Source organism: Schistocerca gregaria, chromosome 8 (assembly GCF_023897955.1).
Source record: "Schistocerca gregaria isolate iqSchGreg1 chromosome 8, iqSchGreg1.2, whole genome shotgun sequence".
NCBI lineage: Eukaryota > Metazoa > Arthropoda > Insecta > Orthoptera > Acrididae > Schistocerca > Schistocerca gregaria.
This window is the reverse complement of record NC_064927.1, coordinates 198392854-198408494: the sequence shown is the minus strand read 5'-3', so window position 1 is coordinate 198408494 and position 15641 is coordinate 198392854. Positions and strand designations below refer to the sequence as shown.

The following is a 15641-nucleotide window of genomic DNA, read 5'->3' as shown; positions in this document are numbered from 1 at the left end:
AGTTGAAAGCCGTTGTCACGATTTATAAGATTATCGGCAAGACGTATTTCCACTGATTCCTTGATTACTGAATCCCAAAATCCGGAAACCGGAGCTACGGTCTTCTGGCGGTACGTAGATGATACTTTTGTTGTATGGCCTCATGGCAGACAGGAACTGGAGCAATTCCTTCATCATTTAAACTCTTTACATGAGAACATCAAATTCACGATGGAGATTGAAAAATGGCACTTTACCATTTCTAGACGTGCTAGTATGCCGTAAAAATGATGGGTCATTAGGACATTCTGTGTACAGGAAACCGACTCACACAGATCTGTATCTCCAGGCGTCAAGCTGCCACCACCCAGCACAAACAGCCGGTGTTCTCAGTACCTTAATACATCGAGCGCATGTAATATCGGACGATGAAAACCTCCACGCAGAATTAGAACACTTGGAGAAGGTTTTGGTAATGGCTACACTTCACGCCAAATAAGAAAGGCCATGCGCAACTGTCATAACAAGAAGCAGCGCACTGAGGACGCTGATGACGACTTTAAATCAACTGCGTTTCTTCCATACGCCGGGAACGTGTCGTCGAAAATAGGCCGATTACTGAAGAAGAATAAAATCAAGGTTATCTTCCGTCCACCAGCAAAGAACCGGGCGCTGGTTGGATCCGTTAAAGACGATTTACAACTGAAGAAAGCAGGCGTCTACAAAATTCCCTGTGAATGTGGCTCTGCATATATTGGCCAGACGACAAGAACTGTCCATGAACGATGCACAGAACATGAAAGATACACCCGTCTGCGGCAACCGTCAAAATCGGCAGTAGCAGAGCACTGTATTTCATTGGGACATTCAATGGAATACAATGGAACAAAAATTTTAGCTCCGGTTTTCCGGATTTTGGGATTCCGTAATCAAGGAATCAGTGGAAATACGTCTTGCCGATAATCTTATAAATCGTGACAACGGCTTTCAACTGGATAAAAATTGGAATTCTGTTATTAAAATTATACATTCACAGCGGAATAGACAGCGTCATTCGATACTCAATGACTAGATGATCTTTTACTTTCACCACCGAGGGCAGCACGTACAACTCGGCTATGCCGCGCATGTCAACACGTGCGCGAGAGTCGGCATAAATACCGCGACTGCACCTGGGCTCTTCAGTAGTTGTGTACTCACCTGATGATGGCCGGACGTCTCTGGGCCGAAATATCGTGGCAGAATGTCGACGGGATCCGGCTGCATACCCGGAAATTATTAGAAGAACAAATACGCCGGGAAAATTTCAGAAGTCACAAGTCACATATTGCCCAGAGCCATTTTTGAAATTTGATAACTGACTTTTATGTACTTTTCAGCGCTGATTTCAAAAATGCAATCCATTTTTTTTCTATCACGTCAGGTTCTCTCACAAAAAGGAGTATTTTTGGGTATACTAACAAAATTTAAGCAATTTATCACATTTTTCTAACGTTATAAAATTTTATATTATTTAGAAGTCATGTTCTAAACTAGTACACCTCCATTTCTCTTTAAGGTCATAAGTCCTTACAATAACGCTTTTGCTTTCTTTCGAAGCTACTTTTATTGCTTTTCCGGCTCTGGACTCGTTGAGGATCATCTCCTTTTATCTCCAGCAGTAGTCCGCTCTCATGTTGACGTTCCATTTCTTTGATGTCTTGGTGAAATCTTTCGCCCTTCTCTTCACTTACATCAACAAGATTAGCAGGAAAGTAGTCAAGATGTAAGGAGCATATTCTATTTTGAAACCTGTCGTAAGTCCAGGAACATCACTGCAAAACAGCAGATCACCTTCTTGAGACAAGAAAGATGCAAACTCCTTTTCCCTCGACCGATACCAAGAAATGGATGTATATATGTTTATCTTTCAATCTAGATCCTAAAACCTCTGCCGATTCTTTAGAAAGGCCTAGATCTCTAACTAAATCGTTCAGTTCAGATTGTGAGAATGGAGTGGGATCGATTGTGCCAGGATCGCAGCAATCTCTGTCTTCTTCACTGTCACCTTGCTGAGCCAATGGCTCGTGATCATCTAAATCATCCAAAGAATCTGGAGGAGAGAGTACTGGTACTTCAGGTCCATGAGAAACAGGGCGAATGGCTAATTGAATGTTAGGGTAAGAAATATCCTCTTTATTTTCAAATTGAAAGCTCGTACGTTGGTAAAGCAAAAATAGCAATCATCACTGTGATTTCTGGGCTCCCTCCAAACCGGTGATATTCCAAAACGTAAGGACTACTTTTTACGTTGAAACCAATGACTTAGTTCGTCAACCCACACTGAAAAAACTTTGTGTGGGGCCCAAGGCTTATGTTGATCGCCTAAACTCATACCAAAATAGGCGAAACATACTTTTTCAACGAAATCGTAAATGTTTCTTTGTTGCTTTTTAACGGTATTGTTGCCACAAATACAGCAGAAGCAATCTGGCAAGTTTATACATCCTCTGGTAGCCATTGTCCATTGTCCATTGTCCATAAAACAACTTCACAAGAAAACAGTCAATACTTTAAAGCACTAGTAACAATAACACGTGAACAGCACATAGTGAAGAGCTGCTGTGAACTGGAGGACAATAGGAGAAGATCACTGCTTGGTGATGGCGGGGGAAGGGGCAGCGCGACAGTCAGCCACTGACATGAAAATGCTGTTGGTTTCTCCTAATTACTCTTTAATTTACGTATATCTCGTATAAAAGTGGCTAAATAGCAGTTTATGGAGATCCTAAAAACCAAAATTCAAACTCACTAGGGTGCTAAAATATCGGAAAAAGCTAAAACTAGACAAGTATTTTCTGAAATAACTGTACGTGATGGAAGTTTTTCACTATTTATCCAGAAATCAGGGTTAAAAACACTATAAAAGCCACTTAATAAATTTGAAACAATTTTTATGGCGCAGACCTGTGTAATAAGAAGGGTCGGGGGATGCAGTTGGGTGTCTGTTTTTCAGTGCAAGCTCCGCTTCGGTGGATTGCAGCTGAATACGGCCTGGAATTCTTTAATTGGGGAGTTGAAGCGGGTGCGGCGGTCGTGCAATCAAAACAAAAGGTGCACATTTTGCACCTGTTACTCATGATGGCTGCTACCAAACTCTTCAGGAGTCCTTGGTAGATATTGTCTCACTCCTCTCTCAAGCAGGTTTTCAGTTCTTGCGCAGTTCGGGGAGAGGCTGCTCAATGTCAAGAACATCCCAGGTATGCCCTATAGGGTTTACGTCCATGGAGTACGCAGGCCATTCCATTAACAGGAAGTCGGGACTTACCACACCACTAAACAGAGGGGTTTGATCCAACGGTGTTCGGCCATTGTGCACAGTACCAGCCCACAGCATAGTGAGTAGGCCGTACTCACGACGTTCATAAACACTGTGTGGTGCGTAACATGTTCCCTGTATCTCCACACTAACTAGTGGGCAGGACTCGTCGACGAACATCACTCCGGACCATTGTTGTTGACCCCGACCAACATGCTCCCTATATCAAGAAAGTCTTTCTCAACGATGGCGTTGTTGAAGTGGGATGCATTTAACAGGCTTCCGAGCACGCGAAATAGCTTGATATAATCGCCATGAAATGGTTTTGAATGAGACGCGTGTACCGATAGCGGCTGGAGTGTCTGCAGCGAGTGAGACGTCCGTTTCTATCCGCCAGTAGGGCTACGTATCGATCCTATTGCGGCGTTGTGGTCCGTCTGCAACCACCAGCATGCTTTCGCGTAGCATTCTCACCTTCAGCGGCCTTTGTCAGTTACGAGGTGAAGTTTTTGGACACACCCATTACAGTGGCGACAGTAGCGACACTTTGTCCAGCTTCGAGCCACGATCGTAAGCATCCAAACGATGTCTTGTAGCCATGTGGCCGTGCCTTACGGAATGTCGCACTAATCGGTTCCATAACAACCTTCGTCAAACATCGTTCTGCATGAACTGTCGAATGCATACAGTGTTCGTGCACAGGCTTGGCTGTGCCCTCTGCGTTTTCTTTTACTAGCACTGGTAGAGTGTTCAGTGGCTTTGTCGAATGCTTTGTAGCAATTGGTAGGTGTTCCTCGGCAAGTATCAACTGTTTATTAGCAGCTGTCAAGCAGTGCAAAACATCTTTTCCAGGTACTATCCATTCCGCATTGATTGTCGGGCGCGACAATATGCGGTAAGTGTACTAATTTTGGTTGAAGCTGCTCCAGGTTTGGCAGAGTTCCCACTCCAGCAGTACATCTCTGTGAGGATGAACTGTGCGCATCTTACGCCCTCACAGTGCTATTTTCCGTTTTGAAATAAATAATGAGTCATACCAGGTCTATGCTAGAACATGCACTCCTGTTCAATGAAATTGCAACACCATGAAGGGAGCACGAAAAAAATGTCAAATTGGCGTAAAGGTCCAGTGTGTCTGTTTATCCAAATGATTAGTAAAGATTACGGAGCAGGAAAAAGTAAGGATGATTAGGTCGCTATTAGTCAGTGGGCCACTTTTGACGCCGTGAATGGCGCCACTAGCTGCCAGAAGATTCAGTGTATTGTCTTATGGGTAGTGGCGCAAGCCAATTACCTGACGCCAAGTGGCGGTGCCACTGATCTACTAGTTGCCAGGCCCGGCAACTGTTCTAGAGGTTGGCCAAGGCCGCCACAGAGCATTGCAGTATATAGAGACTATTAGCCCAGGGGGACTAGTGACGCCACTTCTCTTCCAATGGACGTTCGTGCACATGGTTCGTTACTCGAGCACGTGCTGTCCTTATGTCCAGCTGAACGGGATGGCCTTGGTCTTCAAAGGAGGATGCACGATGAACATCAACAAATGCAAAACAAGGATAATAGAATGTAGTCGAATTTAATCAAGTGAAGCTGAAGGAATTAGATTAGAAAATGAGATGCCTTAAGTACTGGATGAGTATTGCTATTTGGGCAGCTAAATAACTGATGAGGCCGAAGTAGACATGATTTAAAATGTTGCCTGGCAATGAAAACAAAAGAATTTCTGGAGAACAGAAGTTTGTTAACATGAAATATAAATTTAACTGTCAGGACATCTTCTGTGAAAGTATGTTTTTGGTGTGAGGCCTTGTATGGAAGTGAATCGTGGACGATGAACAGTTCAGGCAAGAAGAGAATAAAAACTTTTGAAATGTGGTGCTACAGACGAATGCTGAATATTAGATGGGTACATCATGTAAGTAATGAGGAGGTACTGAACAGAATTCGGGAGAAAAGAAATTTATGTTTCAAATGGCTCTGAGCACTATGGGACTTAACATCTGAGGTCATCAGTCCCCTAGAACTTTGAACTACTTAAACCTAACTAACCTAAGGACATCACAGACATCCATTCCCGAGGCAGGATGCTAACCTGCGACCGCAGCGGCAGCGTGATTCCAGACTGAAGCGCCTGGAACCGCTCGGCCATACCGGCCGGCGAAATTTATGGCATAACCTGTCAAGAAGAAGGAGTCGGTTGACAGGACATATTTAAGACATCAGCGGATCATTCATTTAGTATTTGAGAGAAGTGTGGAGATAAAAATCGTAGAGGAAGACCAAGAGATGAAAACAGCAAGAAGATTCAGGAGGGTGTAAGTTGCAGCAGTTATTTGTCGATGAAGAGGCTTGGACAAGATGGAGTAGCATGCAAAGCTACATCTAACCATTCTTCGGACTGAAGACCACAATAACAACCAGATTTTATGGAGAAATTAGTCAAGGGACGGAAGTAGTTGTCCAGGAGAAATGCTTTTAAATTAGATTTAAAATTTGCTTCGCTACCTGTCTGACATTTTATGTTGCTGAATACATGATCAAAAATTTTTGTTGCTGCATACTGAACTCCTTTCTCAGGCATTAGCAGTTTTGACAGTGGGCAATAAAGGTCATTTTTGCCACCAATGTCGTAGGTATGAATATCACCGTTCTTCTCAAATTGTGATGTATTATTTATGACGAATTTCAGTAGCGAATATATGTGTTGTGACGGCGGAGTTACAATGCCTAGCTCTTGTTCTGTTCTTCATTAGCATCATTTGTAGAGGGGTATTTTTCGCTCGATGGAAAAGTGGCTGTTTACTTGTGGGGTCTTTGTGAGATCGGGAATTAATGACAGGCGGGTAGCGATCCTCAGAGCCGGCTGCACGATCTGCTCGTGACTGCAGCTTCGCCGCTAATGACCAGCTTGCTAAGCTCTCTACAGCAGGGGGAGGGAGTACAGACTGCTGTGCAGGGTGCTAAGCTGATTACACGGACCTGGTGGGGGGAGGGGCAGTCGGAAACGATGCTGCGCTCGTTAGTTGCGACGCGATTGCTCGCACGTCCCTCTACCTCCCCCCCCCCCCCCCCCCCCCCCCTCTGGCACCCTTTATTTTTCTCTTTTACTGGCTCTGCAACACCCCCTCAGGAATACCCTAGTCATAAATGGAGCCTGCATTCGCTAAACAGGGAAAGGTCAGAGGCCGATAAACTTTTACACCGTCGTCAGGTTTTCCCACGAATACAGCCCCGACACCTGCAGCTCCGCAGCACAATTTATTCTGCCAGCGGGCTTGATGAGTGAAAGGGAGAGTATACCTGGCGTTTTGTTCCTGTACTGAATCACGTCTGTCTCGAGAGGTCATTTTTCATTTACGCGCCAGCGCCAAAACTGCGTGTGTTGTACCTGAATGGTGAAAGTGAGGTTATGAAGGCGTATCCTTTTTATGAAAAAGTTGACAATAGTAACAAAATGTAGGAACAAGTAACGATAACACAGTTTAATAATGACGAAAAGAAAATTCATAGTGGACGTTGTTTTCAAAAATCCCGTGGTAAATTCTTTATAGTCTGAGAATTGTTGCATAGTAGAATAGTAAGTAAGTGCAGGAATAAAATTTGGTTAGCCACCGATTCAGTGTTGTGCGTCTGCCGGCTGCGAGCGGTGCGTAACCAAATATCAACACCGGAGACCTGAAGTACAAATACTGGGAGGTCGTTCCATCGAACTATGCAAGAGGGAGTCCAAAAGCAACTGCTTCAGCGCATCGATGACAGTGCTGTGCTGCCGAACACACTACTGTTATAACCTCCCAATAATAATAATAATAAACTCCCAACAGTAAAAAAATATAATTATATAACATTCGCGTTTAGTGTAAACTCCCAACAGTTAGAAAATAAGTATAACATTCACATTCAGCGTAACCTCCCAACCTTTTATTATTCAGTAACCTCACAATAATACAATGTGACTAACCTCTCAATAACATTGCGGCTCGCTTATAACATTTCAATAATTGACTGTGAATTTAAACTGGTAAATTTTGGACGTCAGCAGTGCTGAGTCATAGCCCTGAAAGATCATACTGAATAAACTGAAAATTCTTACCTCAATAAGGTCACTGGATAACGCACATATATCTGCTCCTATAAGAAATTTTTCTGGCACAGCCCAGTGCAATCCTGGCCTATAGATTTGTCATGAAGAAAAAGAAACAACTGGCTTTTCTTTACAATAATCGGGATGACCATCGATTGGAGACATTAGTAAATTCTTTAAATTGAGATGAATGATTGTCAAAAGTTAATTTTTATAAGAAAGATTATTATTAAGAGATTTTTTAAAAACATTTACATGGGATTTAAGAGAGTTTTTAAAACATTTACATGGGACTTAATATAACAATAGCACATACGCGCGAGGCTGCTTTTATCTTATGCTACATCGCTCAGGCACCGCCATCGCTCCCCACCAACGGCCCAGCCAACTCGATACACGAGACTGCTAGCTACTACTTACACCTACTGCCACATAGTTACTACTGTAGTCAACACTGCTCGCTGGTCTGAGATTCTCTTACAGCTCACATATCGCAGGCAGCGCGTGAGCAATCCATCGAAATTACATCTGCTCGAGTGCGCTAGTAATAAATTCCTTAGTCATGGACCTCTTACACTGTAACGGGGCTACATGTAGTGACTTCACCTACAGAAGCCATAAGAACGCCTCTCAGGATGCAAACTTCGCATAAAGGAATGCTCTGAAACTGTGAAGGTAAACAGTAGAGCAGACGACAGTGCTGATAGGCTCAGGAAACGAGAATGCATTCGGTCTCCAGAATGACGGAGATCACGTCGTCGCCTGCTATAAAAACTCCGCCATTCTCAAGCTCATTGTCAGATTGAGGTCCTTCCATCTGCATCACGTATACCGATGGAAGACAAGCTGGTGGTTGTTGGGATGTTTAAGGGGGGGACTAAACAGCTAAGGTCATCAGTCCCCCATTCCAAAAACCGGCGAAACAAAATTTACGGAGCAGGTCAAACCCCAAGGGGGGAGGAGACGCAACTCCCCCCAGTCACTGAAAGAACACCAATGTGGCAGCGAACGCTAGAGACAAGAAGAGTACAGACGAACACCGGACAGAAAGAAACGGAAGAAAAGAAGAGGGCCGGAGACTTGTTGACTGACCATGGGAACAAAAATTGGGAAAGAGTCAACCATCCGAATACACACATTAAAATCTGCAACCAATGAGAGAATCGAGGACAAGATACACAGAAAGGAAAAGGGGCAAGTCCCCCCTAAATGGAACCATAAAAAGGACTACCACGGATAAAATTTAAAACGTCGTCAGCCATGGAGGCATTGTCGCATAAAACCAAAGGCAACGTGCCCGGGAGATTAAAAGTCTGCCGGAGGGTGCGCAGGCGGGGACACTCCAACAAAATGTGGGCGACTGTCAACCGGGACCCACTCTGACACAGGGGGGGGGGGGGGGGGGGGGGGGGGATCCTCCTGACGCAAAAGATGTCCGTGCGTCAGGTACGTATGACCGATGCGGAGCCGACACAGGATGACAGAGTCCCTGCGAGAAGCCCGCAGGGAGGACCGCCACACATCGGTCGTCTCCTTAACAGCCCGCAGTTTATTCGGCGAAGTCAGGCTACGCCACTCGTCATGCCATATCTGAAGCACCTTACGGCGCAACGCCAGCTGCAGATCACGAGCCGGGAGGCCGATCTCCAAAGTGGGGGCGTCGATCGCCCCTTTGGCCAGCCTGTCGACACGTTCGTTCCCCGGGATGCCAACGTGACCTGGCGTCCAAACAAAGACCACCGAACGACCAGAGCGGGTAATGGCAAAAACAGACTCCTGAATAAAGGATACCAGAGGAGAAGAGGTATAGCAGCGGTCGATAGCCTGGAGGGTGCTCAGGGAGTCACTGCAGATGACGATGGACGTACCTGAGCAGGAACGCATATGCTCAAGAGCGCGCAATATGGCCACCAGCTCTGCAGTAAAAATACTGCAGCCAGCCGGCAAGGAGCGCTGTTCAACATGGGCAGCGTGAGCAAAAGCGTAGGCAGGACGACCATCCACCAGGGAACCATCAGTGTGGACAGGCTCACAGCCTGAAAATGAGGCGAGGAGCGCAAGGAAACGGCGACGGAGGGCCACATGCGGAACCGAGTCTTTGGGTTCCCGTGCCAAGTCCAGGCGGATGGACGGCCGGGGCATACACCAGGGAGGCGTGGGCGCACGGCCTGGAAGGGTGGCAGAAGAGGGAACGACCCCAGTTCAGACAGCAGGGACTGGACGCGGACAGCAATGGAAAGCCCAGACCTAGGTCGCCGGTCGGGCAGAGGGAGGACCCTGGGAAGACAAGCTCTATTAATTTGTAGGACGCTCTAGTGAACTAAAAAGCGTCTATAGCCTGCCGCCAACGTGGAGTCTGTCCGACCATGAGCGGGTGGGAGGGGGGGGGGGGGGGGGAATATTTAATTGCAAGCTGCAGTGCTGCGGTCACAACGGTGACAGGCGATGGAAGGAGGCCGGGCCGACCTTCTTTTGGTGAACCGTATTAAAGTCTGCAAGAAGTCGAACTTAGGCGCTGGGCGCCTGTGCCGCCGCTACTGGAGTAGTACAGGTACTGCCTTACCCACTTGTCTTTCGTGTTGCTGTTGAGTCTTTCACGCCGTCTTCAGAACCGACTACAGGGGGTATGCATTTCTGGAATCGAGCCTAAGTGCAGCTTCACTTAAAGAGAGCGCTAAGGCTCCGACGGACGTCCACAGCCATGCTGGGCTGCGGAGATCAACCGCTGCCGCAATCTCCCATGGACATCGGCACTGAACGTAGGCAACGGCAGGACCTGCGCTTTCGAGCGACACTGGCTCAGCACGGTCGCTGGTAGGCCCCGCCGGGAAAAATATGGAGCGACTGGAAAACTCTTGCCAATAAATGTTTGTTAACTGCTGTTTCATTAGTGACCCGGCGCTCCACAGGACTACTAATCTTTTTAGCTCTATGTCCAGATGACAACACGAACGTGGCTCGGGTCGGAACACAATTTAACAACAGGAAACGTGTCGCCTAACCATTTCAAAACACACACAAATTTGAAACTTCCTGGCAGATTAAAACTGTGTGCCCCACCGAGACTCGAACTCGGGATCTTTGCCTTTCGCGAGCAAGTGCTCTACCAACTGAGCTACCGAAGCACGACTCACGCCCGGTACTCACAGCTTTACTTCTGCCAGTATCCGTCTCCTACCTTCCAAACTTTACAAACTTTACAGAAGCTCTTCTGCGAAACATGCAGAACTAGCACTCCTGAAAGAAAGGATACTGTGGAGACATGGCTTACCATAGCCTGGGGGATGTTTCCAGAATGAGATATTCACTCTGCAGCGGAGTATACATAACCAAAATAAACTTTAAGACAAATCAACATAATGCAGCAAGAGCTTGCTGTATTTACAACACATCAGAGATTCATACAACACTGTTGTACCGTACATGAGAAAAAAATATTTAAAGTATGAATTTAACACAGGTGGACCACACAAATTTCGTCTCTCTTCTTGTACCTCATATTTTCAATAATTTTTGTCACATTAAAATTTACAGCTCATAACGGAACTGTGTATACACACAGCCATTAAAACGCTAATGCAACGATACAGCTCAACGTGTAGAAGTCAAGAGAAGCTAGATGTGTCACCCAGTTCAAAAATAATCTTTTCATGCTAACCTATTGTGAGAACTACACAATAAAGACGAAACGCCGCTATCATTACTTATTCCTAGTAACAACAAAACTTCTCGCTTTTACAATCGAAATTTATTTTCCTGGATGTTGTGAAATGTGTTTTGCACTTTTAGAAAATTGTTAGCTGGAAGCACTATGAGAAACACCGCCTACCTCATGTCGTCGAGGCCTCTAAGATATTTTTACAACAATGGGACCCGACTCTGGTTCTATTTCATTGTAACGTTGATTCATTCGTTAAAAATTTATACTCACAGTTTACATGTAGCACATCTCTTCCCTACAGCTCCGATCTTGCTTCAACTGTGTAGGCTGGGAGGACAGCGATATTCTACAGACGAAAGGCGTTATGGGCATGGCACGACTGCCTACCAACGCCAGAACGTACCTGCAAGGAAAAAAAAATCAGTTTAGCAGGGGGCTGGTAGAATGAAGATACGTATCGAGTACAGCTCGAGTAAGATAACTTTGTGATTGACAGACTGAATGATGTTAGTATGTGTGAACTTATATTTTCACCCTCGTCCTAAATGTTTTTGTATTTGCATACATAAGATTTTTCTGTGTCAAATGGAGAATTAAGAAGTACGCCTCCATTTAAATTGGTTATAATTTAAACATTGTGTACGCTACATAAAAGCCGACATCACCGCTTACACGCGCTCGATATCGTTCTCTATTTTAATATGACACACTTATGCATATGGAAGTACTAACGAACTCAGCAAGATTTGCAATTGCTAAGTATGTCGCATTCTCCTCCTCTCTCCCCCCCCCCCCCCTCCCAGTCTCCCTCTATTTCCGTCTCACCCCTCTGTCTGCTCATCACCTCCCTCCCCCTCTCTCTGCCTATTTTCTCTCTTTCCCACTCTCTGTCCATCTCCTCTTTCCTCTCTCTCTCTCTCTCTCTCTCTCTCTCTCTCTGATCTTGAGCCTTGTTTATTGTTACTGCAAACCTAATCTCGATTGGGAACTTAAGTTTCTGAGGGACCAACCAGCCACATCGTTTCAAAATGGAATAAAAACAATCGATTCAACCCGTTGTTGGAAAACACTCGACTCTACTAATATCGGTAGCTGTTAGTCCTTTAATGTAACAATTGGATCTTGAATTTTTTCTCGAGGCTGAGGTACGCTTAGAACCTTAAAAGGAGCATTCATTTCCTGCGTAAGACTGATGCCTAACTGGGAGAGTCGCCGGTAATAGCTTTCTTCCCCATGAAAATTCTAAGGTCTTTTGCAGAACAAACAGCAGCAAAAATGTCGCGTTTTTGAAGATCTTTAATACGGCGTATTAGTTACTGCATATTTTTAGTATACGAAAACAACTGAATATAGCCCTTAAGCTTAGCCAATACGTAAATGAAGTGGTAGGCTACGTTTTGTTGTGCACAAGTGTCGGAAAACGTGACGTCGCCAGATGAAATTGTTCCCTCCACTCCAAGCTAAAACTGTTTGAAGATGGGTTCTTTGATATAGAAAAAGGGATTTTAGAAACTGAAAGTAGAGCACTTTCGGAAAATGTGAAGTCAGCTACTTGAGGCAGAGCTGAAGCAAACACTGAAACATACTGACAAGCAGCTTCAAACTAGGTTGCCCACAGCCCTAGCTTTTTGTTTCAACGCTAGGAAGGCAGCGATGAACATTGTTGGTTACGCAGCAAAGATTGTGGATTTCCAGGTCTCAGCCATGTAGATATTCTGAACGAATACAAATCGCTCGAGAAATTAATGAAAAAGGAACTTACCACGCGAAGAGAAAAAAAATGAGACTCTCTTGAGTATCTATTGTTGTTTTGGAGGCAGTTTGGCTTCCACGTTCAAATACAGCCTCGGAGCGATAGCGTTAATGTCCTGGTGAAGTGCTGCCGGTGCGGTGGTACAAAGTCCCGGACGTAAACTTGGAAGATATGTCAATGCTATCTTTTGAAAACCTATCAACGTTGTTTGTTCTTTACTTGATTAAATTTAATAGGTTGTTGTAAAGGGTTCTTTTTCAAATAACAAAAAAATGAGATGTGTGAAGTCAGTAGCAATAATGTAATTTATATTTATGTTCCAAACCCACCAAAAGTAAACGCAAAATATGTGTATTTAAAAAAAGGGATAAACATTTGCTTTGATGCTTTCCTAAGAGACAGTCTTCGCCCATTCCCAATTAATTATGAAAGCGCACACCAGATATACAGGGTGTCCCATTTATCTTGACCACCCTAAATAACTGTTTGTCCAGATGCTAATTACAAAATGTTTCAAGCAAATGTTCTTTAGCCGTCAGGAGGACATCAATCATCATGATTGCCTTCGTTGTAGCTTTGTTTTTCACAAAGATATGAATAACGGTATGACTTTTATAAATGGTACCCAATATTTTTTATTCGTTAAGTCATTTCCTCTCCTAAGGACCTATTCAAAAATGTATGACAGTATACCATTCACTGAAACACAACGTCATTAATTACATAACACAACATTGATGTTGACGCTCCCAGCGCTTAGTGCAGGTACTAGGGGTCATGGAACACATCCACGTGCAAACGTAGACAGAGGACAAATGAAAACATAAGTGGAATGCACACCCGTGGCTGTCCTTCCTTAAAAAAAAAAAAAAAATGTTCTAATGGCTCTGAGCACTATAGGACTTAACGTCTGAGGTCATTAGTTCCCTAGAACTTAGAACTACTTAAACCTAACTAACCTAAGGACATCACACACATCCATGCCCGAGCAGGATTCGAACCTGCGACTGTAGCGGTCGCGCGGTTCCAGACTGAAGCGCCTAGAACCGCTCGGCCACTCCGGCCGGCCTTTCTACAAACTGCATCGACATAACGTTTCTTTTATTGTTGTTGAAAGTAGACGAAATGCTACGCAGGCAGAGGAACTGTACAGATAGCGATACCCCGACAAAAACTCATCTTTCCGACAAATGTTTCCTCGTCTTGTTGCGATGCTTCAGGAAACGGGATGTTTCAACCCACGACAACGCAATCGTCTTAGAACTCGCACAGAAGAAGCTCCCGAAGTTACTGTTCTCGGTTCCGTTGCTATGAATCCACATGTGAGCACACGACAGCTTGAACACGAGATTGGCATTCATAAAGCCAGTGTACATCGTATTCTTGCACGTCACCGGTTCCATCCTTTCCATGTACATCTACATCAAAGAATTGCATGGGAATGATTCTGTCAGCGGGCACAGTAGCAAATCCTCGCCAACCCGAACTTCTTCTCCAATGTTCTATTTACCGATGAATGTTCCTTCTCAAAGGACAGGTAAATACAAAGAACATGCATTATTGGTCCAGCGACAACCCACGATGGGTTAGACAGGTGGAACATCAGCGTCAATGGAGAGTTGACGTCTGGTGTGGGATGCTTGGTTCTACAATTATTGGCCCTTATTTCATCAGTGGTAGTCTAAACGGCACAGCGTATACCAGCTACCTCAGACAAATTCTTCCTCCTCTTCTGGATGAAGTGCCGCTAAGAACCAGAATGCTTATGTGGTATCAACACGATGGATGTCCAGCACATAATGCCTTGCGTGTACGTCGTGTTCTGAACCGAAGGTATCCTGCCAGATGTATTGGTCGAGGAGGAACAGTTACTTAGCCTGCTAGGTCTCCTGATTTAAATCCTCTGGACTTTTATCTTTGGGGACGCATTAAAAACGTTGTCTATCACGATATTTCAACAACTCCAGAGGATATGCAGGAACGTATCGTGCTTCCTTCTAATTGTCTTCAGCAAGCAACACGGGAAGCAGTAAATAATTCTTTCATTCAACGAGTGCACCAGTGTATCGGTGTCCAGGGTCACCACTTTGAGCACCTTTGAATTTTCTACTCCTGGGCAATGGCACAGGAGAGTCAAAGTCAATTTTGTGTTATGTTTCTACTTGGCCTTCATTTGTTTTATGATAACTCCAGCAAATGGACGAGTTTGTGATCCCGGGCTCAAAGTCAATGTTGTGTTTTGTAATTAATAACGTTGTGTTTCAGTGAATGGTAGACTGTGATACATTTTTGAATAGGTCTTTAGGAGAGGAAATGAATTAACGAATACAAAATACAGGGCGCCATTTTAAAAAAAAAGTCGTACAACTGCTCATATCTTTGTAAAAAACAAAGCTACAACGAAGGCAATCATACTGATTGATGTTCCCCTGACCAGTAAACATTTGCTTGAAACATGTTGTAATTTGCATCTGGACAAACAGGTATTTACGGTGGTCAAGATAAATGGGACACCCTGTACACCAAATAGATTAATAAGTCGCTGTTCTCAGCCCCGATGGTTCACAAAACAGGTCAGGCCGCTGTTCCGGAATCAACGAAAAAAGGGTGCCAAATTCAAAAGAAAAGGTTTAAAGGAGCCCGAAATCCAGCACGAACTTCAGTACGAGATGTTTTTAATAGCTTCCACAATGAAACGCTGTCTCGAAAACGAATAGAAAATTCACAGAGATTCTGATGACACCTAAAATATACCAGCAGCTACACACAATGAATGTATTTACTGTGCGGTAACAATGATGATGTTACCAGTGACAGTGCCACGAAAGCAGAGTTACTAAACACGGTTTCGAAATTCCTTCACTAA

At 44.5% G+C, this 15641-nt stretch overlaps 1 protein-coding gene across 4 annotated transcripts in view; it reads right to left on the bottom strand.

The window, feature by feature from the left end:
* LOC126283953 (high affinity copper uptake protein 1-like) overlaps positions 1 to 15641 on the bottom strand; it is a 1096589-nt gene that overhangs the window by 425950 nt on the left and 654998 nt on the right. For 2 of the 4 annotated variants that reach the window (XR_007551384.1, XR_007551383.1), the window contains exon 1: positions 11293 to 11419. The exons of 1 other annotated variant lie outside the window; for it this stretch is intronic. The gene's annotated coding sequence lies outside the window, so the exon portion shown is untranslated. Of the gene's footprint in view, positions 1 to 11292; positions 11426 to 15641 lie in introns of those variants that run through there. One more of the 4 variants, XM_049982387.1, reaches the window with a different exon arrangement.